Consider the following 9,205-nt stretch of genomic DNA (forward strand, 5'->3'; position numbering starts at 1 on the left):
CAAGCATGAATCCTAAGGTGAACTAAGGACTTAGGGTGATCATGATGTGTCAGTCCAGGTTCATACTCAGTAAAAAATGTACCCTTCTGGTGAGTCATTTTGATAATGGGGAGGTTATGCACATGTGGGGGTGGGCAGTATATGGGCAATCTTTGTACTGTCCTCTCAATTTTGTTATAAACCTAGAACTGTTCTAAAAACAAAATCTTTTAAAAGGAGAAATGAATGATTGACTCATGCTGCAACACGGAGGAACCTTGAAAACGTTACAATATATAAGTGAAAGAAGTCATTCCCAAAAGACTACATATTGTATGATCCCATTTATAGCAAATGCCCACAACAGGCAAACCCTTAGAGTCAGATAGTAGATTCGTGGTTGTCAGGTGACACAAAGTAGAGTGAACTAAGAGCGATTGCTAAAAGGCATGGGGTATCATTTTAAGGTAAGAGAAACGTTCTGAAATAAGAGAGCAGAACCAACTGTATAACAATAAAAAATCACTGGATGTATATGAATTATATTTCAAAAAACTGCAAAATTAAACAGTCATGAACATTTATCAAACTCACTGTTTGTGTGGATCACAAATTCGGTAGCTGCTGAGCTGGGTGGTTCTGCCCAAGGGTATAGCACGAAGCTGCAGTCAAAAGGTCACTTGGGGCTGCTGTCATCAGAATCTGCAAGATCTGATTCCAAGAAGGTGCAGTCACAAGGGTTGCAAGGTGGTGCTGGTAGTTCATGGGAGGCCTCAGTTTCTTTCCACATGGGTCTCTCCACAAGCTATTTGAGCATCCTCATGACTTGGTGGATTACTTCTAGAATGAGAGAGGGACAAATGTTGCTACCTCAAACAAATGATAAAAGGATTCAGAATGCTTGTGTCTCCTGTAGGTTGAAGATCACAGGAACTAGTGTCTAACTCATACAAGTAAAGTCTAGAGGCTGAGGCTGGAACTGTCCTTACCAGATGGAACAATAAAATGGCAGCATTAGATGTAAACTGAACTGCCAGAAAATGCAGAAAAACCTATGTTTCTAGAGAACAAATGTGGAAAAGCAGGGACGCCTGGGGCATGTAGGTTGATTAAGCATCTACCTTCAGCTCACGTCATGATCCCAGGGTCCTGGGATGGAGTCCTGAGAAGGGCTCCCCACTCAGGAGGAAGTCTGCTTCTCTCTCTCCCTCTGCCCCTCCCCCTATTCTCTCTCTCTCTCTCTCTCTCTTGCTCACCCTCTCAAATAAATAATATTTTTAAAAATGAGTAAATGGGGGAGGAGCAAGATGGCAGAGAAGTAGGAGACCTAAATTTCTTCTGGTCCCAGGAATTCAGCTAGATAGTTATCAAACCATTCTGAACACCTACAAACTCAACAGGAGATCGAAGAGAAGAGCAGCAATTCTAGGAACAGAAAAGTGACCACTTTCTAGAAGGTAGGACATGCAGAATGACAATTGTAAAGATGTTCACTGGGCTTGAAAAAAGCATAGAAGAGAGAGAGCAAAGAGAGAACCTAAAAGTAACAGACCAGAAAGGAACAGAGACAATGTACAGTAAAAGTTACCTCGGAGGCAATAAAATGGCACTAAATTCGTATCATTTAATAGTTACTCTGATTGTAAATGGATACATGCCCCAATCAAAAGACATAGGTTATCAGAATGGATCAAAAAACAAGACCCATAGATATACTGTCTGCAAAAGACTCATTTTAGACCCAAAGACACCTCCAGATTGAAAGTGAAGGGGTAGAGGGGGCGCCTGGGTGGCTCAGTGGGTTAAGCCGCTGCCTTCGGCTCAGGTCATGATCTCGGGGTCCTGGGATCGAGTCCCGCATCGGGCTCTCTGCTCAGCAGGGAGCCTGCTTCCCTCTCTCTCTCTGCCTGCCTCTCTGCCTACTTGTGATCTGTGTCTGTCAAATAAATAAATAAAATCTTTAAAAAAAGAAAAAAAAAAGATTTAAAAAAAAAAAAAAAGAAAGTGAAGGGGTAGAAAAAAATTTACCATGCTAATGGACATCAAAAGAAAGCTAGGTAGCAATCCTTATATCAGATCAGTTAGATTTAAGCCAAAAACTATAATAAAAGATGAAGAAGGACACTATATCATGCTTAAGGGGTCTGTCCAATAAGAAGAGGTAACAATTTTAAATATCTATGCACCTAACATGAGAGCAACCAATTATATAAACAAATTAATAAGAAAATCAAAGAAACACATCAACAATAATGTCCACAATCTGTCCACTGAAATGGACAGATCATCTAAGCAAAACATCAACAAGGAAATAAAGGCTTTAAATGACACACTGGACCAGATGGACATCACAGATATATTCAGAACAGTCTATCCCAAAGCAACAAACTACACATTCTTCTCTAGTGCACATGAACATTCTCCAGGATAGATCATGTCCTGGGTCACAAATAAGGTCTCAACCAGTACCAAAAGATTGGGATCATTCCCTGAATATTTTCTGACCACAACGCATTGAAACTCGAACTCAAGGACAAAAGAAAAGTTGGAAAGGACTCAAATACATGGACTCTAAAGAGCATCCTACTAAAGAATGAATGGGTCAACCAGAAAATTAAAGAATAATTTAAAAATTCACGGACAAGTGAAAATGAAAACACAACTGTTCAAAATCTTTAGGATGCAGCAATGGGGGTCCTAAGAGGAAAGTATATAGCAATATAAGCCTTTCTCAAGAAAGAAGGTCTCAAATACCAACCTAACCTTACACCTGAAAGAGTCAGAGAAAGAACAGCAAATAAGGCCCAAACCCAGCAAGAGAAGAGAAATGATAAAGATCAGAGCAGAAATCAATGAAATAGAAACCAAAAGAAGAGAACAGATCAATGAAAGCAGGAGCTAGTTCTCTGAAAGAACTAATAAGATTGATAAACCCCTAGCCAGACTTATCAAAAAGAAAAGAGAAAGGACCCAAATTAATAAAATCGTGAATGAAAGAGGAGAAATCACAACCAACACCAAAGAAATACAAACAATTATAAGAACATATTATAAGCAACTATTTATCAGTAAATTAGACAACCTGGAAGAAATGGATGCATTCCTGGAGAGGTATAACCTACCAAAAATCTACCAGGAAGAAATAGAAAACCTGAACAGACCCATAACCAGTAAGGAAATTAAAGCAGTAATCAAAAATCTCCCAAAAAACAAGAGCCCAGGGCCAGATGGCTTCCCAGGGGAATTCTACCAAATGTTTAAAGAAGAATTAATACCTATTCTCCTGAAACTGTTCCAAAAAATAGAAATGGAAGGAAAACTTCCAAACTCATTTTATGAGGCCAGCATTACCTTGATCCCAAAACCAGACAAAGACCCCATCAAAAAGGAGAATTACAGACCAATATCCTTGATGAACACAGATGCAAAAATTCTCACCATAATACTAGCCAATAGGATCCAACAGTACATTAAGAGGATTATTCACCACAATCAACTGGGATTTATTCCTGGGCTGCAAGGTTGGTTCAACATCCACAAATCAATCAATGTGATACAATACATTAAAAAAAGAAAGAAAAAACAAGAACCATATGATACTCTCAATAGATGCTGAAAAAGCATTTGACAAAGTACAGCATCCTTTCTTGATCAAAATTCTTCAAAGTGTAGGGATAGAGGATACATACCTCAATATCATCAAAGCAATCTACGAAAAACCCACAGCGAATGTCATTCTCAATGGGGAAAAACTGAGAGCTTTCCCCCTAAGGTCAGGAACATGGCAGGGATGTCCACTATCACCACTGCTATTCAACATAGCACTAGAAGTCCTAGCCTCAGCAATGACAACAAAAAGAAATAAAAGACGTCCAAATCGGCAAAGAAGAAGTCAAACTCTCACTCTTTGCAGATGATATGATACTTTATATGGAAAACCCAAACTATTTCACTCCAAAACTCCTAGAACTTATAAAGAAATTCAGTAAGGTGTCAGGATATGAAATCAATGCACAGAAATCAGTTACATTTCTATACACCAACAGCAAGACAGAAGAAAGAGAAATTAAGGAGTTGATCCATTTACAAGTGCACTTAAAACCATAAGATACCTAGGAATAAACTGAACAAAAGAGGCAAAGAACCTATACTCAGAAAACTACAAAGCACTCATGAAAGAAATTGAGGAAGACACAAAAAAATGGAAAAATGTTCCATGCCCATGGATTGGAAGAAAAAATATTGTGAAAATGTCTATGCTACCTAAAGCAATCTACACGTTTCCCTACCAAAATACCATCAATTTTTTTCAAAGGAATGGAACAAATAATACTAAAATTTATATGGAACTAATAAAGACCCCGAATAGCCACAGTAATGTTTAAAAAGAAAGCCAATGGGGCGCCTGGGTGGCTCAGTGGTTTAAGCTGCTGCCTTCGGCTCCGGTCATGATCTCAAGGTCCTAGGATCGAGTCCCGCATCGGGCTCTCTGCTCCGCAGGGAGCCTGCTTCCTCCTCTCTCTCTGCCTGCCTCTCTGCCTACTTGTGATTTCTGTCTGTCAAATAAAGAAAGAAAATCTTTTAAAAAAAATAAAAAAAAAATAAAAAGAAAGCCAAAGTTGGTGGCATCACAATTCCAGACTTCAAGCTCTATTACAAAGCTGTAATCATCAAGACAGTATGGTACTGGAAAAAAAGCAGATACATAGATCAATGGAACAGAATAGAGAGCCCAGAAATGGACCCTCAACTCTATGGTCAACTAATCTTCAATAAAGTAGCAAAGAATGTCCAATGGAAAAATGAGTCTCTTCAACAAATGGTGTTGGGATAACTGGACATCCACATGCAGAAGAATGAAACTGGATCATTTCCTTACACCACACACAAAAATAGACTCAAAATGGATGAAAGACCTCAATGTGAGAAAGGAATCCATCAAAATCCTTGAGAATAAAGGCAGCAAGAGATTTTCATAGACTTTCTCCAAAGACAATAAACAAACCACCAATAAGCACAAGAAAAGTTGTTCGATTAGTCATTTGGTAAGAGCCAATCAAAACCAACATGAGATACTTCTTACATCCACTAGGATGACTATAACTCAAATAATGTAAACGACCAGCTGTTGAATACGATGCAGAGAAACCAAACCCATCACATATTGCTGCTATGAATGTAAAATCATACAGCTGCTTTGGAAAACACTGTGGCAGTATTTTTAAGTTTATCATAGCATTACCATCTAGCCCAGCAATTTCAGTCTCAGATACACACCCAAGAGTGCTAAAAGCACATGTTCCCATAAAAACTTGCACAAGGGACACCTGGCTGGCTCATCTGGTTGAGAACTGACTCTTGATTTTGACTCAGGCCATGATCTCAGGGTTGTGGGATCGAGCCCTAAGTCAGGATCCATGCTTGGTGCACAATGTGATTGAGATTCTCTCTCTTCCTCTCCCTATGTCTCTCCGCCCACTTGCACTCTAAATAAATAAATTAACGATATCTTATATTTAAAAAAAACCTTCAAAAAACCAAAAAAACTTCACACGAGAATATTCATAGCACCATTATGTCATCATAATCTCGAAGTATAAACAACCAGGACACCTGGCTGACTCAGTCAGTAGAGCACGCAACCCTTGATCTTGGAGTCATGGGTTCATGCCCCCACACTGGGTATGGAGATTAAAATACATAAAGGAATGAATGGATTAATTAATGAATTAATAACAGGATAAACAACCTAAAAACCCATGAATTTATGAATGGGTAAAAAAAATTAGTACATCCATACAATGGAATAGTATTCAGCCATAGAAAGGAATGAAGTATCAATGCATGCTACAACATGGAAACCATTATGCTTAAATGAAAGAAGTCACACACAAAAAGACAAATATGTGATTCTACTTTATAAGGTAGTAGTAGTAGTCAGATTCTGAGATGAAAAGTAGAATGGTGGTTTCCAGGGCTGAGGGAAGGAGATAATGGAGAGTTATAGTTTAATGGGTATGGTTTCAATTTGGGAAGATGAAAAAATCATGGTGATGAGTGCATAACAATGTGAATGAGCTTAATGTCATTAAACTATACACTTAAAAATGGTTAAAATGGGATTATAGTATGTTACCACAATAAATGGGATTATGGTATTTTACCACAATAAAAAAGGAATTTAGTACCAGTACATGCTATAACACAGATGAGCCTTGAACGCACTATACTTAAGTGAGAGAAACCAGACACAAATGGTCACACGTTGTAAGATTCCATTTATATGAAGATGAAATGTCCAATATAGGCACATCTATGGAGATAGGAAGCAGATTAGTCACTGCCAGGGACTAGAGGGAAAGGAGGAATCAACCACTAAGAGCATAAAATTTCTTTTGGGGGGTGATGGAAATGTTCTGGAATTAAATATTGGTAAGCACAAAGCACAGCATGATAACTATGCTAACCACCACTGAATTACACATTTAAAAGTTTTAAATTACATTTTTTATGAATTTTCCTTGGAAAAAAGTTTGGACAGAAAGTCTTCCCCCAGCATGAATAGTCTAAATGCAAGACAGAGGGGCGCCTGGGTGGCTCAGTGGGTTAAAGCCTCTGCCTTCAGCTCAGGTCATGATCCCAGGGTCCTGGGATCGAGCCCCACATCGGGCTCTCTGCTCTGCAGGGAGCCTGCTTCCTCCTCTCTCTCTCTGCCTGCCTCTCTGCCTAGTTGTGATTTCTTTCTGTCAAATAAATAAAAATAAAAAAATAAATGCAAGACAGAAACTATCCTTTTTATGACCAAATCTCTGAAGTCACAAAGCATTTCTCCTGTCATATGCTTCACAAGTGAGTCCTAAGTCTGGCCCGCAGTCCAACTCAGGTTTTACATTTATATCATGAAACTTGTATCATATCAGTTTTACAACAGAGGGAAGGTATTAATGCCTCCCATCTGCTGATGCAACTCAGGCTCAGAGAGGTTAAACATGGTTTCCCAAGACCACAAGGCCAATAGGTGGCTGAGCTCAGACTGGAACCTAGACATGGCTGACTCAACAATCTGTGCTCTTACCCTCCATCAACAGTGGTTCTTTTTTATTTTTTTAAAGATTTTATTTATTTATTGACAGACAGATCACAAGTAGGCAGAGAGGCAGGCAGAGAGAGAGGAGGAAGCAGGCTCCCCGCCGAGCAGAGAGCCCAATGCGGGGCTCGATCCCAGGACCCTGAGATCATGACCTGAGCCGAAGGCAGAGGCTTTAACCCGCGGAGCCACCCAGGCGCCCCTCAACAGTGGTTCTTAACCAGACACACCATTTGTGAAGCCATAACTTCCTGGGAACCCCCTCCAAAGGACCTCTTAAATAATCATTTCTAGGGTGCCTGGGTGGCTCAGTTGGTTAAGCGACTGCCTTCAGCTCAGGTCATGATCCCAGGGTCCTGGGATCAAGCCCCACTCGGGCATTCTGCTCAGCAGGGAGCCTGCTTCTCCCTCTCCCTCTGCTGCTCTGCCTGCCTGTGCTCTCTCACTCTGTCAAATAAATAAATAATATCTTTTAAAAAAAAAATAATCATTTCTAGGGCTTGGTCAGTACACCTGAATGTGTTTAAGCTCCTCAGGTATTCCTGAGAGTCATCCTACATATAGAACCACCCCCCTGTGCCTGATAATTTTGTATTATTAATATGGACAGCTGACTCCAGCAGGATGATCAGTGCCCTGGGGGCAGGGCCCCCACCTCCAGCTCCTTTGTGACTGCCACTGTGACAACACAATGTCTGCCTACCCGAGGCAGGAGCTCAGGAGAGATCATTGGCCAGAAGGATTCAGAGCAACTGCCACCCAGAATGTGGGGTGCCAAGGAGTTCCAGGGGAGCTAAGGGGAGTTTGTGCCTGAGAGCTGGCCGACCTGGCCACTCTCTCCAGTGGGCAGGAGGGTCACTGGGCCCACTTGGTGGGCAGCCCTAGCTGCCAACTGGGGCACCTCAGCTCAGCCTAGAACAGAGGTGTCAGGAAATAACATTTTCCCCAAGCCTCCTCTCCCAGTTCTCAAACTTAGAGGCCCAGCCTAGGGCTTAGAATTCACTGAGGCTTCGTGACTGTTTGTCTAGCAATCAGGATGGAGCATAGAAGCCGACCACGGGGCATAGGCCTGAGCCGAATCCCTGGGGCTCAGTCCCGAACCTCTAGGGTCCCACTCCCCTTCCATGTGGAACAGGAGGCCAGGGAAGGAGAAGAATGGGAACAACGAGAGCAACCTCGTCAGAGGACTCCTACCTACGGGCCTCCCGAGAGTGAAGAGCTGTCAGACAACGTTATGGGTAAGGACAAGCTTCCCCCTACCTCAGGAAAGGGAGGTAGCATCATATTTTCCTCCTCTGCCCACAGGAAAGAGATGTCAAGAAACAAAAACCAGAGCATAAAATGGGCAGGGCTGAGGTGAGAGAGGAGTCCGAAAGGGAGGTTTCCTATTGTCTCAAAGAGCTGTCACAAGGAGCAAGGATATAATTTGTGAAAGCAACTGGAAGCTAAGACAGGCTGTTGGGAACATTAGGTGTCATTTAGAAAATCAAGTGCTTAGGATAGCAAACACAGAGTGCCCGGTGCCTTGGGAAACAAAGATGAATTACACATCGATTCCAACCCCAGAGAGCTGTCTAGTGGAAGAAAAACAAACTGTTAGGTTGGCTTCTGCAGAATTCGGAGAAATGACAGCCGTTGGGGAAGATAGAAAGGATGGGGGTGGGGCATAAGGGCTGCCAGTGGCCGCTGTCCCCCCACTTCTCACCTGCCACCCTAGCAAATGGGCAAATGATGGGGTTAATTATCAGAAGATGAACAACACTGTGCTGGGAGAAAGGGTTCTCCGGGAACTTACCAAGTCTTAATTTTTAAAACTTATACACACCTTATACACAGTCTTAAGTCACGGAACTGACTGTCCAGCTGGGAGAGTCCTTTCTCACTGGAAGAGAACAAATGGTCTCCAGATACTGCTTTTCAGGTTAGACCTTTCCTCAAGTTTTCCCAGGACTTAAAAGGGATGCTACGGGAGAGGAGACTCGGCGCTGTTCACCTGCCCACTGCAAGGAAAAGGAGAGTAAATGTTAAAGGTATAAAATGCAAGCCGTTCTCGGGCAGGATGGTTTGTTTCAGCATTTGGTGGGGGGGGGGGGGGATGGCACGCGGTAGCCAGGCTTCTGTAGAGAGGTGGGCACCCAA

Source organism: Meles meles, chromosome X, assembly GCF_922984935.1.
Source record: "Meles meles chromosome X, mMelMel3.1 paternal haplotype, whole genome shotgun sequence".
NCBI lineage: Eukaryota > Metazoa > Chordata > Mammalia > Carnivora > Mustelidae > Meles > Meles meles.